Here is a 22,970-nt window from a genome sequence, read left to right as displayed (position 1 = left end):
ACTCCCAGACCAGAGCATCCAGCCCTCTAGAGGGAAGCACATTGATTAAATTCTAAATTAAAAGCCATTAATCCGAGGCTGGCCGGAAGCAGCCAGCTCACTCCACATGGGTCATGGGACTCTGACCTGGCTCCTCTGCTTCTTGCCAGGCCTAGCAGAACCATGGGCCGTGGGAGGCTTGGAGCCTGCTGGGAAGGGCAGAGAGAGCTGGTATGATGAGAGCTCCCTACCCCCCAGGCCCTCTGCTGCCCACAGCAATGCCAGCTCACTCTTTATTTCACAGGGCCACAGCACTCCCGTCTCACAGAGGCAGATGCCAGGGCCCAGAAAGGGTGGGGGACCATTTGCAGCCACACAGCTGGTATGGTACAGCCAGTGTGCCCAGGAAGCAGGGCATGAGAAGGTGCAGGTGCCCAGGACCCCAAGGCAGGCGCAGGGTGACCACAGCCTCAGAGCTACCGGCAACACTGGGCTGCAGACCGCCAGTCCAGCCTCCACTCACAGCTGCACCGGCCAGGAACAAGGGTGGTACCTGCTACACATGACAGAGTAAAAGCTGAGGGCAAGCCTGGCTGAGGTTCTGGCTGGGGCTACACGAAGTTAGAGACCCGAAGCCTGGAAGTCGCTATGTGTGTGACGCCTTATGCAGAAGAGGACAGGAGCCCAGGTGTCTGAGGCCAGGCACAGGGTGGGATCGGGTCTGCCTGGCCCAGCCAAATATTGTCCCTCACGGCCTCAGGGCCCCAGCAGCAGGCGGGGGCTGCAAAGGCTTGGCAGCTGCAGCAACAAAGCAGCGCTTTCCCTCCCGGCTTGCTCCCTGGCCGCCCAGCATGTTTGTTTTTCATGGGTAAAAAGAAGCAGGACAAGTATGCGGAGCTCAGATCCAGGCTCAAGGCAGTGGGCGGGGCATGGCCACGAGGCCACAGTGCCCGGAGCAGTGAGCATGGCCCGGTGCCCAGGGCTGCTCAGGCACACCCACCCCACCAGCAGATCCTGCCAGCCCACTGAGGCTGGCTCTGCTGCATCCCTTGCCCCTGCACCAATATAGGGCCCTGCATGGGGAGGACACGCACTGCGGGTGACATCCTCAGAGTGTCAGCACCGCTGGCTCACTGGTCTGGATGGAGCCAGCTGCAAGGACAGAGACCCCAAGAAGGGCAGCACTGGGCTCAGCTGTGCCAGTGCCGGCTGGGCCAGCGACACGATGCAGGGACATGGGTGCACCTCATAGGTGAAGAGACACTGTGGAGCCCAGAGCCACCAACAATCTGGGGAAATAGGCCTAGCGAGGGTCAGAGACCAGTGCAGGTCCCCAAAGCTGCTCTCCATTTCCCCAGCACCTGTCCCACACGACCTTTCAAGGTAGCCAGCATGAGTGGAGGAGCTGTTTTAAGCCAGCCACAGAATGGAACAATGCGGGGAGAGCTGGGGGATGCCACCCAGGACTGAGGTGCAGACTGGGCACTCCAGCCACCATGGCATAAAGGGATAAACAGCACCGCACGCCCAGAGTGTGGTCGCACAGCTCTCCTCTACGCACCTGATGCTGTCCACCCCTGGGCCCCAGACCCACCAACACAGTGGGGCCTTGTGCACGTATGGACTGAACCACGCTGGGCCCGAGGTGGGAATGGAAGGACCTTCTTCTTGGGAGAGCTAGGGTGGGGGGCAGGGGCCATGTCGCTCAGCCCTCAGCCCGGTCCTGGCTGCAACACCAGCCCATCTCAGCCAAACCTTGGAATCAAGGGGCAGAAGGGAATGGGACACTGCCCTGGATGGCAACAACTGGGACCACAGGGTAGTCGTTGGCCCTGGGGGGGTTCACTTCCCTCCCTGTGCAGAGACGTGGACCCTCACGTGCACCACACAGCCTATCCCCCACCTAGCAGGACCAGGCCTGGGCTGCAGATCCTGCAGACAGCTTCCCTGACCTAAGCCCCTCCAACACACCCTGGCTCTGGGGTCTAAAGACACCCATCCTAAAGGAGGCCCACTGGCTCTGGCTGGGGACTCAGAACTCCAAGGCCACAGTGGGAAGATGGCCAAACCCCACACGGACCTTCTCATTGCCCAGCTTGGCTCGATTGGGGAAAAATGACCATGTGTCTCCCTGGAGACATCTGGAAACACTGGCCAGTGTTGGGGGAGAGTCCAGCAGCCACACCCAGGAGAGCAGAGGCCTCGGTGCTGGGCCCGTGCCATCTGCCCCAGCTGTAGGATGCACCCTGCATTTGCCCTGGGGTGGTGTCCTGAGCTCACAGGTCATGGCCTTGGCACCTTGGTTGCCTTGAGGGCAGCCCAGGATACGCTCCAGGCAGAGCACGGAAGGCCCAGGCCCACTCCCCTGACACGGTGGCCTCTGGCCTATGACAGGAAACCTTATGGATGCAGGGGCTCCTGGCCCAGAACCATAGAGGGCAGCTTTTCAGATGATAACTCAAAATGCCATTTTTATATTAAAACAAGAAATATGTGACGTCAAGGAAGGCAAAAATGTGCATGGATTCTTAAAATCAATGGGGCCTGAGTGGATGCTGGGCAGGGTGGGCACTGGACTTGCTTTTGCTAGAGCCCAGGAGGGCAGCAAGGGCAGGCCAGGAAGGGTGCGGGGGGCTGCAGGAACCCTGGCTGTCCTCTCCAGCCAATGCCACCTCAGCCTCTCATCACCTGGGAAGGGCCCAACATTGCCTGTCGGGTGGACCTCTCATGACCCCCCAACCCAAAACACAGCAACCAGCTTCATGCTCAACTCAGAGGAGGCCACTTCTTGTCAAACATGGCGGCCCCAGGAGCCTACTTAGAAGCAAGGCAGGAATAACACTGTGCAGCCCACAAGTGACCAGACTTCAGGACCATGTGGACAACACCATGTTCCAATCGGAAGACATCAGGAGCTGGGAGGGGCTGGAAAGGTCTGGGCTAAACCGAAAAGTAAACTGCAAAACAAAAGTGACGACCCAGTCCCAGCAACAGTGAACACCGGCCACGCACCCACGGGGGTCCAGGACCAGAACAAGAGCCTCCCGGTGCTCTCACAGGATGAACCACTGGGCAAGCAGGTGGCCCAAGGAGAGAAGCATGGCAGAAGAAGAGGGTGGCCCAAGGCACACAGCCCATGGGAAACTAGAGGGAGGACAGGCGAAGGAGAGATGGGGAAGGATGGCCAGGCAGATGGATTCAGGGATGAATGGGGGATGGATGAATGAATAGAGGGGTGGCTGGGGCAGTGGTGGAGGATGGACAGAGGGATGGACAGATGGCTAGATGGGTGGGGGGATGGTGGGGGAGGGACAGAGATGAATGGATAAATGGTGGACAGTGGGGGATGCACAGATCAATGAATGGACCCATCAGGGGGATGGTGGAAGATGAACATATGGATGAATGAATGAATGGGTGGGTGGGGGATGGTGGGAGATGGACATGTAGATGAATGGATAGATAGGTAAGTGAAGGGATAGTGGAGGATAAACATAGATGAATGGAGGGATGGGTGAGTGAAGGGACAGTGGAGGATAAACATAGATGATGAATGGAGGGATGGGTGAGTGAAGGGATATTGGAGGACAAACATAGATGGAGGGATGGGTGAGTGAAGGGATAGTGGAGGATAAACACAGATAAATGGAGGGATGGGTGAGTGAAGAGACAGTGGAGGATAAACATAGATGATGAATGGAGGGATGGGTGAGTGAAGGGATAGTGGAGGATAAACATAGATGGAGGGATGGGTGAGTGAAGGGATAGTGGAGGACAAACATGGAGGGATGGGTGAGTGAAGGGATAGTGGAGGACAAACATAGATGAATGGATGGGTGAGTGGGGTGATGGGGGATGGTAGATGAACATATAGATGAATAGATGAATGAGTGGGTGGGGGATAGTGGAGGATGGATATATAGATGAATGGGTGGGAGATGGTGGAGGATGAACATATAGATGGATGGGTGGGTGGGGGGATGGGGGATGGTAGAAGATGGACATATAGATGAATGGATGGATGAGTGGGTGGGGGGATGAATGGTAGAAGATGGACATATAGATGAATGGATGGATGAGTGGGTGGGGGGATAGGGGATGGTAGAAGATGGACATATAGATGAATGGATGGATGAGTGGGTGGGGGGATGAAGAATGGTAGAAGATGGACATATAGATGAATGGATGGATGAGTGGGTGGGGGGATGGGGGATGGTAGAAGATGGACATATAGATGAATGGATGGATGAGTGGGTGGGGGGATGAAGAATGGTAGAAGGGACATATAGATGAATGGATGGATGGGTGTGGGGGGGATGGTGGAGGATGGATACATAGGTGAGTGGATGGATGGACTGTTTGGGGGATGGTGGAGGATAACATACAGATGAATGGATGGATGGGTAGGTGGGTGGGGGGATGGTGGGGGATGGACAGAGAGATGAACTGATGGATGGGAGATGGTGGGGGATGGACTGAGCAATGGATGGATGGGTGCATGGGGAAATGGTGGAGGATGGACGGACAGATGGGGGAAGGTGGGCTATGGACAGACAAATGGGTGAATGGATGGGCAGGTGGGTGAAGTGAGAGAAGGGTGGATGGCTAGATGGATGATTGGCTGGGTTTACAGATGAATGAATGGATGGATGAATAGTAGATTTGTGGCCGGGTAGCTGGCGGAATGGGAAGAGGCCAGACAGAAGGGGGTGTAACTGAGTGAGTGAACGTGTGTGGACAGGAGGCTGGTAGGTGGTTATGTAAGAAAATGAGGGGAAACGGGAGGACGGGTGAACGGTGGCTAGTTGGACGGGAATGTGGCTGGACGCATGTGGGTGGTGTTGGAGGGATAAAACGGTGGTGGAATAATGCGTAGGAGGGTGGGCAGACGGGACGCTGAAGGCTGGGTGGATGGAAGAGTGGATGAAGGAGAAAAGAGTGGGGTGCATGAATGGAAGGGTGGGTGGGCTGTGTGGGGGCCGGTGGGCAGGAAGGAAGTGCTGGAACTCCATTAAGTGGAGAAAGCCCCAGCCCCCAAGTCCTCTGGGGCAAACCACAGTCAACAGGCACTGTCAGGAACACAAAAGCATGGTGAGGAACCTGAGGGCAGAAGCTAAATCCTTTCCCTGAAACCAAAGCTGACATTTGACGTCCTCTTGCCGACCCAGACATTCCTCCTCAGGAGTGCAGCCAGAGCCTTGCTCCGGAAAACGAAATTATGGGGCCTGAGTCCAACGTGGGTTGAGGAATTAGAGGAATTTCCGAAGGGTCAGGCCAGTGAGGGGTGGCAGGCAGGGCCTGGCTCCCGTCCTGACCCCTTGCCAGCTGTCTGCCAGAGCACAGCCAGGGCTGCGCTGGCCCCCGTGAGGGGAGAGAGGGTACTGGTGACCACTGAGACTCCTCCCATAACCCCTTCCCCCTCCCCCACCCCAACGAGGAGGAAATGATGCCAGAGTGGCCTGGCAGGAATTGGACCCAGGCCCAGCAACCGCCTTCTGCCTGGGAGGACATCCTGGGAGCTGCCAGCACAAAGACTTGCCCCCAACCCCAGCTGGCCAGGCCTTGTGGGGGCCCCATCTTTACCCTGTTGCCCCTACTGTGGTCAGATGGTGCCCAAAGCCTTGCGGGTAGTTTCTGGCCAACCCCACTGCCCGGGCACTGTTCCCAGGCTGGGACAAGGCCAGAGCTTGGGGGCCTGGGGTGTGGGGTTCACAGGGCGGAGTCCGCGTCCATCTGTGCCAAGGTCAGGACCACAGTCCCTTGCAGTCTGTGTTGGGCCCAGGGTGCCTGGGCTGGGGACAACGGTTCTCAGCCTCTAAGCAGTAGAAGGAACCCTCAGGAAAGATGTACAAACATTACTTTGTGAGACTGAAACTTTCTACATATCCCAAAAAAAAGGGTCACACAGTGTAGTCATGTTTTTTAAAGAATTGATACGACTTACAGCAACACATGTAGTGAGCGTTTTGATGAACTGACAGGTGCCAGTGTTACTCCTAGACTGTGACTCCAGCACAGTGAGCCTGGCGTGGGGTGTGTGGAACTCATCACACTAGGCCCACTTCTGTGCATTTGTAATTTCCCATAATAGAAGCAGCAGCCACAAAGAAAATCAAAAGACAGTCGACATGCTGGAATCAAGTATTTGTAATACCCAACAACAAAGTGACGTCCTCAACCCATTAGGGGCTCTCATAGGCTGCTCCAGAGCCCCACAGTCCTGCCTGTGTGCTGCTTCTCAAAGCACGGGCCGCTGGCATAATCAGAACCTCAGAAGAAAATGGACAAACCTAGGCCAGGCGCAGTGCCTCACACCTGTAATCCTAGCACTTTGGGAGGCCGAGGTGGGTGGATCACCTGAGGTCAGGAGTTCAAGACCAGCCTGGCCATCACGGTGAAACCCCATCTTTAAAAAAAAAAAAAAAGAAAGAAAGAAAATGGACAAACCAGACACCCTCTCTACCAGCCAGGCGAGTAAGAGCAGAGGTCAGGGACTAATCTCCCCAGGGATGAGGGCGGTGCCCATTGTCAGAGAGCCATAATCAGATTCGGTCTGGAAATCTGATTTCCCCAGCAGAGGCGGCAGGCCAGGCTGGATGAGACGCCATCAGAGGGTTGGGTAGAGGGACAGAGATGGCTTCTCAGTGACCGCCTTCAGCTCCCCAGCTGCCCACATGGTCACTCAGCAGCACCCGCTGATCACGTGACGGATGACTCCCGGGTCCAGGGACAACACTCAGAAAGGGCCTCTTCCCACGGGGCTTGTGCCCCGTGCTAAAGCAGTGCCCAAGGCCAAGGGTGGCCAGGACCAAAGCAAGGCTGGTCAACCCCAGGGGGCCTGCTGGATGGGAGGTCCAGGGGGACCAGGGGCTGTGTGGGGCTGATATGGAAGCTGGGGGTCCAGTCAAGGCAGGGACACTGCTGGGGGCCAGGGAGTTTGGCAGCCTAAGGTTGGGCAAGGGCTGGTTCTAGGGACTGTCAGCGGCAGAACAAGCCCAGTGACTGCAGGCAGGACAGGACAGGTGAGCAGGCAGGGCAGGCAAGTGTCCCAGCAACTGTCCCTTCTCTATAGGGGGCATGAACCACAGGGAGCCACTGCTGGAGCTCCATGAAGAGTCTGGGCTTAAGATTCCCATCCAGCAGGTCACAGACCCTGAACCCCATGCCATCAGCAGCATCCCGGCAGGTCACAGACCCTGCTCCCTGTGCCATCAGCAGCATCCTGTAAATCTCCTTGGTCTCCTGAGAACTGCCTCTCTGTGAGGACACATGGGTTGGGGTGGAAAGGAGTCCTTCAGGTCCCAATTCGGAGCAGCCGCCAATACCCTTCCTGTGACTGACCCAGACTCCAGCTACAGCTGCAGCAGTGGGTGGCAGCTGTCCCCTACAGTGGCAGACTCCAAGCCAGGGAGTACTGGCAGTGAGGGGCCACCTTCTCTGGGCTCCCTGCTGCAGCCGCCAGAGACTCAAAGGCTGGGGAGCTCCAGGGAGAGAGCTGCAGGGGCTGCCAGCACAGCATCGTCTCCCCTGCACCCTCGGCCTACTCAATCTGCTCCCAATGATGAACATGAAGTAGGGGTGTGGAGGGGTACGGTGCCCCACTGAGTGGGCCGGGCACCTGTGGCTGTAGCTGGCCCATCACCTCCACGGCCTCCAGAATGGGCACTCCACAAGGTCCCGTGTGGCTCAGGCCCCTGCATCAGAGAGAGCAGGTGCAGTGGAGGTGGGGGTGTTACAGGCCCCAGACATGGAGCTGAGCCGGGTCCTCTGTGCTCTGGGGTGGGCACAGGGACCAAAGCATCCCTGAGGAAGGAACTGACAGGGCTCACAGCTAGGCTGGGATCAGAGGCAGACAGGCAGTGCCTGGGAGCCCTGCCCTACCATGCCCTACGGCCCCTCTGAGGCACTGTAGGGGACAGCTGTCCAGCAGGCCGAGGGGCCTCAGAGGGCAGGTGCAGCAGTCACTATGCTGGCCACCAGCCTGAGCGCACAGGGCCCTCTGCCTGCAACGCCCGTCCCTCCCCGCCCCAAGACAGTGGGTAGACCCCTTCTTCCCAGCCCCTCTATCGCCATGGTGACGCCCAGGCTTCTCCTGAGGGACAGAGCCTCTTTGTGGCGACACAAAGCCCCTTTGAGGGGAGGTGGGGGTGCAGCCCCTGGGAGCCTATGGCCAAAGGGCCCCTGGGGGGTAAAGCAGGGCCCCCCCAGCCCAGCCCCCATCTCAGGTTGCGGAGCCAAGGAAGCTGAGATAGGAGAGCCTTGTGGTTAGGGACTGGGACCTGGTGCTGCCCGCCCCAGCTGCCCACCCAGAATGGTCTCTGGGTGGATGAGCCGGACAGCCCGGGAGGCCAGGCTGGGCAGAGACAGCACTGAGGAGCCTCTCTGCAGGGGCTCAGGGATCCCCACTTTCTCCCCCGTTGTTTTGACAAAGAACACGGTCTGCTTAGATCAGTCGTCCCCAAACTACGGCCCGCGGGCCGCATGCGGCCCCCTGAGGCCATTTATCCGGCCCCCCGCTGCACTTCAGGAAGGGGTACCTCTTTCACTGGTGGTCAGTGAGAGGAGCACAGTATGTGGCAGCCTTCCAACGGTCTGAGGGACGGTGAACTGGCCCCCTGTGTAGAAAGTCTGGGGACGCCTGGCTTAGATAAATGGAAAATGGCACCAGCAGGGGAGCTCCTGCCGGTCAGGAAACACCCAGGCCGGTCAGGAAACACCCAGGCCGACTGCAGAAACAGTGCCTGGTGGGAGACGGGGGCAGGAAGCCCTCTGTGGGAGGGCAGGCAGGGGCCGTGAGATGGCACATGAGACGGTGGGAGGGCTGGCACCAGGTGTGCTGAGAGGCCGGGCCCGGGATCTGGGCCCCACCCAGTTCACTGTCCTCTTACTTCTCTGGCCTCAGCCTCCGTCTTCATGCGTCCGTCCAGGGGAATATGTCGCCGGCCTTGCTGCAGCCACAACTCTGGAACAGGCCAGTTGGGTAACAAGGAACCTCACCATGGCCTGCCTTGTTCCAGGGCTGGGGAAACTGAACCCTGAGGACGATGCGGGTCCTTGGCATGGTGACAGCGTGGCTGTCCCAGCCATGCTCCAGCCCCACAGCCAGGGAGGCAGAGGAGGCCAGGCCACATTTCCCCAGACTCCCAGCCCCAGAGCCCCTCCTGTCCTGGCCTGAGGGTCCCCGCCCACCCAGCCGGCTGCTGCTGACCAGGCACCTGGCAGCTCCCTGCATGCGGGCGCCCTGCCCAGAGGCCCTCCCCAGGCGACCTCGGTCTGACCCGCAGCAGCTTTGCTAACTAAGCCCCTGGGGTGCAGAGGGGGGGGTCATCGGCCCCCTGTGGCAGCACGAGGCGGTGCTAGCCCCGGGAGAGATCCATCCTTTTGTAGGCAAATCTACCCTAGTACCAGGGAGTGGGGCCAAGGGGCTGCCCCCACACAGCAGTGCCTGGGTCAGCAGGCACTCCGTGCACCACCCACGGAGGTTCCCACCACACCACTACCAGCCTGCCTTCCCCATTAGTATTCCGCTCTCTGCTGACACCGTCGGGCACAGAAGTGGGGGTTGGGGCCGGGGGCGGTGGCTCAAGCTTGTAATCCCAGCACTTTGGGAGGCCAAGGCGGGTGGATCATGAGGTCGAGAGATCGAGACCATCCTGGTCAACATGGTGAAACCCTGTCTCTACTAAAAATACAAAAAATTAGCTGGGCATGGTGGCACGTGCCTGTAATCCCAGCTACTCAGGAGGCTGAGGCAGGGGAATTGCCTGAACCCAGGAGGCGGAGGTTGCGGTGAGCCGAGATCGCGCCATTGCACTCCAGCCTGGGTAACAAGAGCGAAACTCCGTCTTAAAAAAAAAAAAAGAAGAAGTGGGGGTTGGGACTCTCCAGCTGCTGTGGCAGGGAGCAGCCATAGGGTGGTTGCTGTGGTGGACGGAGGCCATGTGGTCCAGAATGGATCACAGGAAGGTGTGGGTGTAAGAATAAGTCTGGGCTGACCGCAAGGGCAGGCCTGGGCAGCTGGAGGGAAGGGCCGGGACCATGAGTGGGAGAGTGCAATGGGGGTCTGTGAGGCTGAAGAGGCTGAGGGACCACTAGATGAATGAGGTTCTGGGAGACAGGGATTCAGGCTGGAGACAGAACCAGTGGCAGCTTCAACCTATGAAGCCCAGAAACAAGACAGGTGCCAACCCCAGCGCCTCCTCCAAAGGATCCCCCCGTCCTTCTGGAACAAGGGGATAAAGTCACTTTCCCAGCCATCATCTTCCCTGCACTGGAAGGGGCAGAACCAGGACCCAGCTCTGAGAGGTGAGCCTCAGGAAGGAGGCAATTCTACCATCCCTTGGGGACAACAGCCTGTCCTCTGAAAGTCCCAAGACTCTCGGGAAAGGTGCTCCTCACTGTGCTGCCCTTTTCCCACCAGCACATCAGAGGAGCCAGTGGTGTGAGAACTTCACCCAGCATGAAGTAGAGGTCACGCCATCATATGCAGGGAGGTTCCACATCCCCTTTGGTCTGCCCTTGCCCCAGGGTCCTGTGTGGCTTCTGGCCAGTGCCGGCTGCTCCCAAGGCATCTGAGGCACAGCCCATCCCTCCCAGAGCCTGAGCTGGACACTGGCCTTGCCGCTCCCACCCCCCTCCCCTGCTGGGAGCCAGCTCCACTCTGGAGTGCCCATGGCAACAGGCCTAGACACCAACCTCCAGCAAGTGCGCAGAGTCCCGCCTTTCATATGCAAGAAACACAGAGGGCCGAGCAGGGGGTGTACCACCCTGTCCAGGGCAGATTCCAGGCCCTGCAGGCTCCCATCTGGCTCCCACCCCACATACCAGGAGAGCCTGAGGACTGGACTGTGTATCCAGTCCCTGACACAAAGAGGTGGGAACCCTGCAGAAGGAAGCGCTGATGGTTTGGGGCCCTCCTCAAAGCCACCCACACTGCTATGGTGTGAATACTGGTATCGCCCAAATTCACGTTAAAACCTAATCTCGCCGGGCGCGGTGGCTCAAGCCTGTAATCCCAGCACTTTGGGAGGCCGAGGCGGGTGGATCACGAGGTCCAGAGATTGAGACCATCCTGGTCAACATGGTGAAACCCCGTCTCTACTAAAAATACAAAAAAAAATTAGCTGGGCATGGTGGCACGTGCCTGTAATCCAAGCTACTCAGGAGGCTGAGGCAGAAGAATTGCCTGAACCCAGGAGGCGGAGGTTGCGATGAGCCGAGATCGCGCCATTGCACTCCAGCCTGGGTAACAAGAGTGAAACTCCGCCTCAAAAAAACAAACAAACAAACAAAAAAAACCTAATCTCCAGGCCGGGCGCGGTGGCTCAAGCCTGTAATCCCAGCACTTTGGGAGGCCGAGGCGGGTGGATCACGAGGTCAAGAGATCGAGACCATCCTGGTCAACACGGTGAAACCCCGTCTCTACTAAAAATACAAAAATCAGCTAGGCATGGTGGCGCATGCCTGTAGTCCCAGCTACTAGGGAGGCTGAGGCAGGAGAATTGCTTGAACCCAGGAGGCGGAGGTTGCGGTGAGCCGAGATCGCCCCATTGCACTCCAGCCTGGGTAACAAGAGCGAAACTCCGTCTCAAAAAACAAAACAAAACAAAACAAAAACCTAATCTCCAATCTGACACTACTAAGAGACAGGGCCTTTAAGAGGTGATTAGTGCCGGGTGGGGTGGCTCACGCCTGTAATCCCAGCAGTTTGGGAGGCCGAGGTGGGTGGATCACGAGGTCGAGAGATCGAGACCATCCTGGTCAACATGGTGAAACCCCGTCTCTACTAAAAATACAAAAAATTAGCTGGGCATGGTGGCACGTGCCTGTAATCCCAGTTACTCAGGAGGCTGAGGCAGGAGAATTGCCCGAACCCAGGAGGCGGAGGTTGCAGTGAGCTGAGATCGCGCCATTGCACTCCAGCCTGGGTAACAAAAGCGAAACTCCGTCTCAAAAAAAAAAAAAAAAAAAAAAAAAAGAGGTGATTAGTGTCCTTAAGTGCCTTTATAAAAGTGGCCCGTGGGGGCCATGTGAGGACACACTGAAGGCTCCAGCTATGAACAACCCTCACTAGACGTGGAATCTGGTGGTGCCTTGATCTTAGACTTCTCAGCCTCCAGCACCATGAGCAGTAAGTTTCTATTATTATTATTATTTTGAGACAGAGTTTCACTCTTGTTGCCCAGGCTGGAGTGCAATGGCATGATCTCGGCTCACCGCAACCTCTGCCCCCCAGGTTCGAGAGATTCTCCTGCCTCAGCCTCCCGAGTAGCTGGGATTACAGGCAGGCACCACCACACCCGGCTAATTTTTTGCATTTTTAGTAGAGACAGGGTTTCTCAATGTTGGTCAGGCTGGTCTTGAACTCCTGACCTCAGGTGATCCACCCACCTCGGCCTCCCAAAGTGCTGGGATTACAGGCGTGAGCCACTGTGCCAGGCAGTTTTTATTTTTTATAAAGGACTCCGTCTAAGGTATTTGGTGACAGATTGTGAATAAAAACTAAGACACATACAAGCACACCACACACAGGGACCCAGAGATGCCCCACAGGCACACACACCGGCAGGCACACTCATCCACACCCATGTGGCTGCTGCTTATCCCATCTAGAAGTCATGACAGGCCCTTTGCGGGGTGGGAGACATCTTGGCTTGTGGTGAGGGTCAGCATGCTTGGTAGACCCCATTCCTGTCTTCGACAGCAGGCAAGGGAGACCCCTCCGAGACCCCTAGGCCAAGTCAAGCCTGCCCCTAACACACAATCTGCAGGACCCCTGCCTCTAATCCCATATGAGGTTCCTCTGGGACAGGTGGGAGTGGCTGGGCCTGTGGACGCCGAGCTTGCACAGACCCACCTGCAGGGATAAGCACACCTTACAGCACCCTAGTGCCCCGGGAAGATGTTTCCACCATGGGAGGACTCGGAAAAACACTTCCCACTCAGTTACATTTAGTGCATTTCTTAGGACACAGCTGGTATGTGCCCTAGAAGGTTAAAGACAGCGTTCAACTGAACTGGGAACAAACAAACCATAATGAAAAGGAGCTGCCATAAATAATGAGGATCCCATGGAGATTTTTTTTTTTTGGAGTTTCGCTCTTGTTACCCAGGCTGGAGTGCAATGGCACGATCCCGGCTCACCGCAACCTCCGCCTCCTGGGTTCAGGCGACTCTCCTGCCTCAGCCTCCTGAGTAGCTGGGATTACAGGCACGTGCCACCATGCCCAGCTAATTTTTTGTACTTTTAGTAGAGACGGGGTTTCACCATGTTGACCAGGATGGTCTTGATCTCTTGACCTCGTGATCCATCTGTCTCGGCCTCCCAAAGTGCTGGGATTATAGGCGTGAGCCACCGTGCCCGGCCCTCCATGGAGATCTTAAAGAAAAACCTGGCAGAGGCAGTAAACAGGACACTGCAGAAAACATGCAGTGTGAGGCTGGAGAAAGCACATGAAGACGGTCCCCCCCAGCCCCAAACCGGAGCTATGACAAGAGGATGGTGGGAGCCACAGAAGACAGAGCCCAGGGCCCAACTTCCACATGACGGGAGTTCCCAGAGGGGAAACCGACAGACAGTGCTCTTCCAACCACAGAGACCACCTCGACAGGGGCGCGCCCAGTGGGGCTGTCAGCGTCGGGGCTCGAATATGAGTTAGGGCGTGAGCTTTCTGTCCAGAAAAGAAGCCCAGGAAATCAAAGACGTAGCTGTCTCTGGATTTTACAATTCAGTCTCATTTCCTCTGGCTCCTAAATGTGCTGTGTCCACTTTGAGGTATAGGGAGGAGGCCTGCCCAGCCCTGACCTGCAGGCTACACTGAAGGCTGGGCCATTCCGCACCAGGCGGTCCACAGGCCTGCAGGGGCCGCGTGCAGTCCCTCTGCAAATGTCAGCCTCGACAGGCTGCTGCTTGCTGCCTGGCTCCCGCCTCTCACAGCTCAGACGCTGTTTTACGATAAGGAAGAGCTGACAGCTTTGTTAAAACAAACAAACGCCTCTCCTCTTTACATGAGATCTTTTAAAAAGTTAGCCTCGCTCTGCAATTCCAGAAAGAAAAATTATGGTGAGGTTTCTGGATTTTCAGAGGCAGCAAACTTATCTCATGTAGAGTTCTGGACTACCCAGAGAAGCACTTTTAAGAACCAAAAGAGGCTGGGCGCGGTGACTCACCCCTGTAAGCTCAGCACTTTGGGAGGCCAAGGCAGGCGGATTGCCTGAGCTCGGGAGTTCGAGACCAGCCTGTGCAACACAGTGAAACCCCATCTCTACTAAAATACAAAAAATTAGCCCAGCATGGCAGCATAGGGGAGTTGCTTAAATCTGGGAGGCTGAGGTTGCAGTGAGCTGAGGTTGTGCCACTGCAGTCCAGCCTGGGCAATGGAAGTGGACTCTGTCTCAAAAAAAAAAAAGAAGAGAACAACTCAGGAGTCCATGAGGTCTTGATAACCCAAGGGATCCTGTACTTGTGCTGCTGGGATTCAGATTTGGGGGCTACCACCACCATGAGCTTGTGAGAAGCCCTCAGCCTGCACACCAAGATTCCCTCAAGGGAATAGCAGCTGCTGATGTGTGGAATTGATTTTTTCAGCAAGGACCTGCGATTCTGAATGCATTAAGGCAGCTCCAGTTGTCTGTGGCAATCCTCTGTCAGCTGCCCGTCGGGACCATTTTTACTGGCTCAGGAAATTCACGGATCTCTGGACTGATGACTCCAACAAGATTAGGTATGAATCCAAGAACCACGAAACAAAATCTAAGCAAGCTAAACAACCACCAAACAACAAAGCAAAACAAAAAACTCCATGTGTTTTAGGGTTCCTTTTCCTTGTATAATATATTAAAATAAAAAGATGGTAACAGACTACCATAAACAATTATACACCAACCAATCAGGTAACCTAGACGAAATGGAAAAATTTCCTAGAAACACACAACCTACCAAGACTGAATCACGAAGAAATAGAAAACATTGATTAGATTTACAACCAGGAACAAAACTGAATCAGTATTCAAAAACCTCAAAGTACAGCCCAGGACCAGATGGCTGAATTCACTGGTATATTCTACCAAACATTCGAATAATTTTTTTTTTCTTTTTTGAGATGGAGTTTGGCTCTTGTTACCCAGGCTGGAGTGCAGTGGTGCAATCTCGGCTCACTGCAACCTCCGCCACCCAGGTTCAAGTGATTCTCCTGCCTCAGCCTCCCGAGTAGCTGGGGTTACAGGCACGCGCCACCATGTCCAGCTAATTTTTGTATTTTTAGTAGAGACGGGGTTTCACCATGTTGGCCAGGATGGTCTCAATCTCTTGACCTCATGATCCACCCACCTCGGCCTCCCAAAGTGCTGGGATTACAGGCATGAGCCACCACGCCCGGCCCATTCAAAGAATTTTAACACCAATCTTCCTCAAACTTTTCCCAAAAATAGAGAGGATGGAAATTAGCTAGGCATAGTGGCGCGTGCCTGTAATCCCAGCTACTCAGGAGGCTGAGGCAGGAGAATTGCCTGAACCCAGGAGGCGGAGGTTGCGGTGAGCTGAGATCACGCCATTGCACTCCAGCCTGGGTAACAAGAGCGAAACTCCGCCTCAAAAAAAAAAAAAAAAATAGAGAGGATGGAACACTTCCTAATTTATGACACCAGCCTTACACCAATACTAAAGCCAGGAAAAGACGCTACAAGAAAAGAAAACCACAGGCCAACAGCCCTTACGAATACTAAAACAAAAATTCTCGAAAAAACACTAGCAAACCAAATTCAGCTGCATTTCACAAGACTTATAAACCCTAACCAAGTGGGATTTTACTCCTGGAATGCAAGACTGGTTCAATGTGTAAAAATCAGTGTAATATACCACGGTAACAGAATTGACGACAAAAATCACAATCATGTCAATTGATGCAGAAAAAACATTTAACAAAATTCAATAGTCTATCATGATAAAAACACTCAAACCAGGAAAAGGAGGAAACTTTCTCAGCATGATGAAAGCTATATATGAAAAGCCCGTAACATCATATTCAATGGTGAAAAACTGAAAGCCTTCCTCCTAAGATCAGAACAAGACAAAGATGGGTATTTCGACCATTCCGTTCAACACAGTACTAGAAGTTTTAGACAGAATAATTAGGCAAAAGAAACAAAGAAAAGACATCCGAACTAGAAAAGAAGAAGAGGGCCAGGTGAGGTGGCTCACACTTGTAAACCCAGAACTTTAGGAGGCTGAGGTGGGTGGATCACTTGAGGTCAGGAGTTCGAGACCAGTCTGGACAACATGGCAAAACCCCGCCTTTACTAAAAATACAAAAAAATAGCTTGGCATGGTGGTGGGCGCCTGTAATCCCAGCTACTCAGGAGGCTGAGGTAGGAGAATCACTTGAGCCCAGGAAGCAGAGGTTGCAGTGAGCTAAGATCGCACCATTGCACTCCAGCATGGGAGACACAGCAAGACTCCATCTCAAAAAAAAAAAAGGAAGCAAGGCCGGGCGCGGTGGCTCAAGCTTGTAATCCCAGCACTTTGGGAGGCCGAGGCGGGTGGATCACGAGGTCGAGAGATCAAGACCATCCTGGTCAACATGGTGAAACCCCGCCTCTACTAAAAAATACAAAAAATTAGCCGGGCGTGGTGGCGTGTGCCTGTAATCCCAGCTACTCAGGAGGCTGAGGCAGGAGAATTGCCTGAACCCAGGAGGCGGAGGTTGCGGTGAGCCAAGATCGCGCCATTGCACTCCAGCCTGGGTAACAAGAGCGAAATTCCATCTCAAAAAAAAAAAAAAGGAAAAAAAAGGAAGCAGCAGCTGGGTGCAGTGGCTCACGTCTGTAATGCCAGCACTTTGGGAGGCCGAGGCAGGCGGATCACCTGAGGTCAGGAGTTCGAGACCAGCCTGACCAACATGGGCTTCTGCTGGGTGACAGGCCAGGGCGGGGCAGCAGCCAGCACAGCACCTAACATATAGCAGGTGCTTGAGTTGTTTCTGCTGCACAAAGAAAGCAAGGATGAGCAGCCGGAGAACAGTGCACTGGCCAGCAAAGCACTGCAGCTCCCCTGCACAGGCCAGCCTGAAGAATCCGAGCTGGGCCCTACACTGAAGGCAATTTGTCCAGGAAATTGAAGAAGCCTTAGAAGGAATGCCCTGGGGCTCCAGAGGCTCAGGAGCGCTGACTTGGTGAGGCCACCTCTGCATCTAGAATGACCAGGAAGTGGGCCACCCAAGCAATCTGTAGAGTCCAAAGTGGAGACGGGCAAGGAGCAAGGATGGTAGTGTCCCAGGGACTGATGATGGCTTTTATCCTGAAGGGGATGGGAAGACTCATGGGAGGAAGTCATAAACATTTGCTGAAGGGTGGGCAAGAAAACCAGGCTCAGTGCAGGAGCTTCCAAGGCCATGGCAGAAGGAGCCCCTACCAGCTGCAGGGGAAGGGACACGGGACACTGCTCGAATCCCACCCAGTCCCCTCCTCACTGCCCAAGCTTGCTGTCCTCAGATCTGGGGGACACTCCTCCTGCCCTACCAAGGTCGTCACTATTGCTGGGTGATATAGTTTGGATAGTTGTCCCCGCCCAAATCTCATGTTGAAATGTAATCCCCAATTCTGGAGGAGAGGCCTGGTGGGAGATGAGTGGATCGTGGGGGCGGAGTTCTCATGAATGATTTCACGCCATCCCCTTAGTGCTGTCCTTGCGACAGTGAGTCAATTCTCCTGAGATCTGCCTGTGTAAAAGTGTGTGGCTTCTCTCCTCCTCTTTCTCTCCTGCTCCTGCTTTCACCATGTGAAGTGCCTGCTCTCGATTCCCCTTCCACCAGGACTGGAAGCTCCCTGAGGCCTCCCCAGGAGCTGATGCTGGAGCTCTGCTCCCTGTATGGCCTGCAGAACCATGAGCCAATTAAACTTTTCTTTATACATTACCCAGTCTTGAGGCCAGGCGTGGTGGCTCATGCCTGTAATCCTAGCACTTTGGGAGGCCGAGGTGGGTGGATCACCTGAGGTCAGGAGTTCAAGACCAGCCTGGCCATCATGGAGAAACCCCATATTTAAGAAAAAAAAAATAATAATAATGATTAAAAAAAAAAACTATTTAAAAAAATAATAATAGCCGGGCGCGGTGGCTCAAGCCTGTAATCCCAGCACTTTGGGAGGCCGAGGCGGGTGGATCACGAGGTCAACAGATCGAGACCATCCTGGTCAACATGGTGAAACCCCGTCTCTACTAAAAATACAAAAAATTAGCTGGGCATGGTGGCGCGTGTCTGTAATCCCAGCTACGCAGGAGGCTGAGGCAGGAGAATTGCCTGAACCCAGGAGGCGGAGGTTGCGGTGAGCCGAGATCGCGCCATTGCACTCCAGCCTGGGTAATAAGAGCGAAACTCCACCTCAAAAAAAAAGAAAAAAAAAGAAAAAGAAAAAATAATAATAAATTACTCAGTCTCAGCCGTGGTGGCTCACGCCTGTAATCCAAGCACTTTGGAGGCCAAGGTGGGCAGATCACCTGAGGTCGGGAGTTCAAGACCAGCCTGACTAACATAGTGAAACCTTGTCTTAAAGAAATAAAAATAAAATAAATAAATTACCCAGTCTCAGGTATTTATTTACAGCAACATAAGAACAGCCTAATACAGTGGGGGTAGAGAGGCTCTAAGTAAGCAGAGCAGGACAGGTGGGCTTAGGGTTGTCGGGGAGCACCAGGAGTAAAGGGACCATGCCAGCCTAAAAACTGGACCTCAAGATCCAGAGCTCCCCAGGGCACAAGGCTGTGAGCCTGGATCACTGGGTCACAGGCAGCCTCCTTCCCTGCACCACACTGTGGGGCCTGCCTGCACCCACCCCCAGCAACACTGAACCTCTGGAAGACCCTGGCTCTGCAAAGACAAAAGTCTGTGAACATGAAGCCTTAATTTAAAATTAACCAATGCCTCTGTTTCACAGGCTTGGTAAATAAACGTCTGGAATTCTTTCTTCAAACACAAATAATAGCTGAATTAGTCTCGTCACAAACGATAGTTCCCTGCGGATGGGCAAATGCCACAGAAATGTCACCAAAAAGGCAGATATGCTTGCCTGGGGATGGGCCGGCTTGCTGAGCCTGGGTTTCCCCAGTGTAAGCCACTCCCCTCCCACATGCTCTGAGGCCTTGGAGAAAGATGGGCCTCACCCAAGTCCCTGCCCCAGTCGAGTCTGGGCTGCAGCAGGTAGAAGAATGGGGCTGGGGGACTCCAGCTGAGAGAGGGTGGAACCAGGTAGGGTCCTGACTACGCCCTGTCCTCTCCAGGGCCCTGGACAGGTTGTCAGCCCTCCTGAGAGGCAATAAGACCCCATTCTCCCCAGGCAGGGGGACATAGGTGAGGCTTATAGTCTCTGCTCACTGATTGGAGGATCTGGGGCCATGGCCTCCCTGCCCCAGTGTGTTTGAAGGCTCCTCCCCAGCAACTTCAGTTGCCAGAAGGTGCCAGGTACGGCCAGGGTGCTTAGAACATAGGCTGGGCGCAGTGGGTCACACCTGTAATCCCAGTACTTTGGGAGGCCAAGGCAGCGGATCACCTGAGGCCAGGAGTTCAAGACCAGCCTGGCCAACATGGTGAAACCCCGTCTCTACTAAAAATACCAAAAGTTAACCAGCTGTGACGGCATGTGCCTAGAGTCTCAGCTACTTGCTGGGAGGGGCTGAGACAGAATAGCTTGAACCTGGGAGGCGGAGGCTGCAGTGGGCCGAGATCGCACCACTGCACTCCAGCCTGGGTGACAAAGTGAGACTTTGTCTCAAAGAAAAAAGCAAAAAGAACATGAGGGGTGGCCCCTTCCTTCCCCCCATCCTGGGCCCTGGCTCCAGGCCCCCGACCAGCTCCTGCTGACCTCCCTTCCCCTGCCCTTCTACCTCCCTCCTCCTGCACCCCAGCTCCTTCTGTACCTGACCCTGAATCCCATCCTAAGTCTCCCTTTCCCTTACCTCCTCCTGAAACCCTCCTCTCCCTCCTCCTCTTCCCTTCCAGGCTGTCACAGGCCTTTTCAGCCAGGTCCCCAGAGCCCCACCCCTCTCTGTGCTGGGAGACCAGGCGGTCCATGGCATGTTGCAAGGGGCACAGCCGAATCCCCTCCACAGAGCCCTGGCGCCTGCACCTGCGCATGGACCTGTAACTTCAGGTGGGGGGAAGCTGAGGTGCACCAGCTGTGTGCACAGGAGGCTCAGCCCTGTGTGCCATCTTCATGCCAGGATCCAGCAGTGCCCTGGCTGCAGGTCCCAGAGCCCTGCCTGGGAGGTGATCATCTGCAGGGGTGCTGGCATCGTTAGGTACCAAACCCGACAGGGACCAGGCTGGGGTGAGAAAGAGCACAGGATTAGGGGGCAAAGGCTGAGCGAGAAGCTCCCGCACCCAGTGTGCAAGGTGTCCAAGGCAGGCTCGGTGGGGACCAGCTTTGGGCCCAGGATGGCCTGGATCCCGTAGCATACCAGGAACTGTGTCACGTCACACACCACCACTGGGGGATCTGGGCTCCTGATTCACAAATAAGGAGCCATGCACAGGGTAGGGGCACCTCATGGAAAGGGCGAGAATCCCTGCCCTGTCTGTCTTCCCAGTGGGGGGTTGTCCTCAGTGTCCCCTGGGCGGGCACTGTCTGCAGAAGGTGGGCGTGGCTCTTTCTCTGAAGAGGGGCTGCTGTGGCCCCTTCCTTCAGCTGCTCCTTGAGGCCTTGGTGTCCCTCGTGTTGATCATCCCACCAACCCTCTGCCCAAAGCACACACACATCTTCTGTCTTACAGGAACCTCAAGGTCAAGCCCAAGTTGTTCAAATACAGAAAAGTCAGTCCGGGAATGAAACATTTGTTGCCACAGCCCTGAGGGTGGAAACAAGCTGGTAACCAGCCTGAACACCCAGGATGGGAGGCGTCTCCTGAACACGCCTGGGAGAAGAGCAAGGCCCGAGGGGAAGGAGTCAAGGGCGCCAGAGGAGAGGCAGGCCCAGTGCAGTGGGGCACCATGGGTATGACAACAGCAGGCACTGATGGGCGGTGCGGGGACGCAGGACCATGGCACACATCACATTTAGAAAGCACACGTCGGGAGGGGTGGGGAGGCCAGGTGTGCCAGGCTGTGGGCCTGCGACAGGCGTGACTTTCTGTTCCTCCTTTTCTGTGTTTTCTGCATTGTCTACAAACAAGCACGTATTTCTTTATTATTTAAAAGGCTGGGCATGGTGGCTCACACCTGCAATCCCAGCACTTTGGGAGGCCAAGGCGGACAGGTCACTTGGGGCCAGAGGTTTGAGACCAGCCTCGCCAACATTGCAAAACCTCCATCTCTACTAAAAATTAAAAAATTAGCCGCGTGTGGTGGTGCATGCCTATAATCCCAGCTACTCAGGTGGCTGAGGCACGAAAATCACTTGAACTCGAGAGGCAGAGGTTTCAGAGAGCCAAGACTGTATCACTGCACTCCAGCCTGGGTGACGGAGTGAGACTTAGTCTCAAAGAAAAAAAAAAAAGGGCAGGGGTCCTGGCACCACAGTCACCTGGCCTCTGCGGTTCACTGTCTTGGCCTTTCCCTGGCTCTTAGCTTCTCAGGAACACCCAGGGGAGCCTGGCCCAGCAGACCAAGGAAGCATGTCTTTGGCACTGTAAGGACCCCAACTCCAGGCCTGGGGTGGGTGGTAGAGCCTCTGACGGGCAAGGTGCTGCCTGAAGGGTGGGCCGTGCCCAGGGTGAGACCTCTCCACCCGCACCATCCCTGACTGCTCAGTGGCCTGGCCCCACTTTTTCCACTGGCCCTCCAGGCACTATGGACCTCCTAGGTGGGCCCTGGGGACACCCAGCACCTTCCTCCAGGGCACACAGCAAAGGCACCAGGGAGGACTGAGGACTGGGAGGAATGGGTTGGTAGCCATCTCTGCAGCCTCATTATCTTGCAAAATGCAGAGAACAGCAAGTAAATTCAGATGTGTAAATGGCCTAATCAGAATTTCAGGAAGAGTAAAAATACTTTAAGAAGAAAAAGTTGGGCCGGGCGCGGTGGCTCAAGCCTGTAATCCCAGCACTTTGGGAGGCCGAGGCGGGTGGATCACGAGGTCGAGAGATCGAGACCATCCTGGTCAACATGGTGAAACCCCGTCTCTACTAAAAGTGCAAAAAATTAGCTGGGCATGGTGGCACGTGCCTGTAATCCCAGCTACTCAGGAGGCTGAGGCAGGAGAATTGCCTGAGCCCAGGAGGCGGAGGTTGCGGTGAGCCGAGATCGCGCCATTGCACTCCAGCCTGGGTAACAAGGGCGAAACTCCGTCTCAAAAAAAAAAAAAAAAAAAAAAAAAAAAGAAGAAGAAAAAGTTTAAGTTAAAGGCATATTTCATTCCCTTTTTTTTTGAGACAGAATCTTGCTCTGCCGCCCAGGGGGAGTGCAATGGCATGATCTCGGCTCACTACAACCTCCACTTCCTGGGTTCAAGCAATTCTCCTGCCTCGACCTCCTGGGTAGCTGGGATGACAGGGGCGCACCACCATGCCAGGCTAATTTTTCGTAATTTTAGTAGAAATGGGGTTTCACCATGTTGGCCAAGCTGGTCTCAAACTCTCGACCTCATGATCCGCCCGCCTTGACCTCCCAAAGTACTGGGATTACAGGCGTGAGCCACCGCACCGGGCCACATATTTCATTAAAATAATTTTTTTTTTTTTTTTTTTTTTTTTAATGGAGATGGAATCTCGCTCGGCCACCCAGGCTGGAGTGCAATGGTGTGATCTCAGCTCACTGCAACCTCCGCCTCCCAGGTTCATGCGATTGTCCTGCCTCAGCCTCCAGAATAGCTGGGACTACAGGCTCTTGCCACCACGCCCAGCTAAGTTTTTGTATTTTTAGTAGAGATGGGGTTTCATCATGTTAGCCAGGCTGGTCTCGATCACCTGACCTCGTGTTCCACCCGCCTCTACCTCCCAAAGTGCTGGGATTACAGGTATGAGCCACCACGCCCAGCCTAAAGGCGTATTTCAAATACTGAACTTATCA

General features: G+C 55.1%; 1 protein-coding gene across 5 annotated transcripts in view; it reads right to left on the bottom strand.

The window, feature by feature from the left end:
* Positions 1–22,970, bottom strand: part of ARVCF (ARVCF delta catenin family member) — a 56,543-nt gene that overhangs the window by 20,765 nt on the left and 12,808 nt on the right. Inside the window, exon 1 of one of the 5 annotated variants that reach the window (XM_039462449.2) lies at positions 127–2,388. The exons of the other annotated variants lie outside the window; for them this stretch is intronic. The gene's annotated coding sequence lies outside the window, so the exon portion shown is untranslated. Of the gene's footprint in view, positions 1–126; positions 2,389–22,970 lie in introns of those variants that run through there. 5 annotated transcript variants of the gene reach the window in all.

This window comes from Saimiri boliviensis, chromosome 21 (assembly GCF_048565385.1).
Source record: "Saimiri boliviensis isolate mSaiBol1 chromosome 21, mSaiBol1.pri, whole genome shotgun sequence".
Taxonomy (NCBI): domain Eukaryota; kingdom Metazoa; phylum Chordata; class Mammalia; order Primates; family Cebidae; genus Saimiri; species Saimiri boliviensis.
This window is presented reverse-complemented; position numbering and strand designations above follow the sequence as displayed.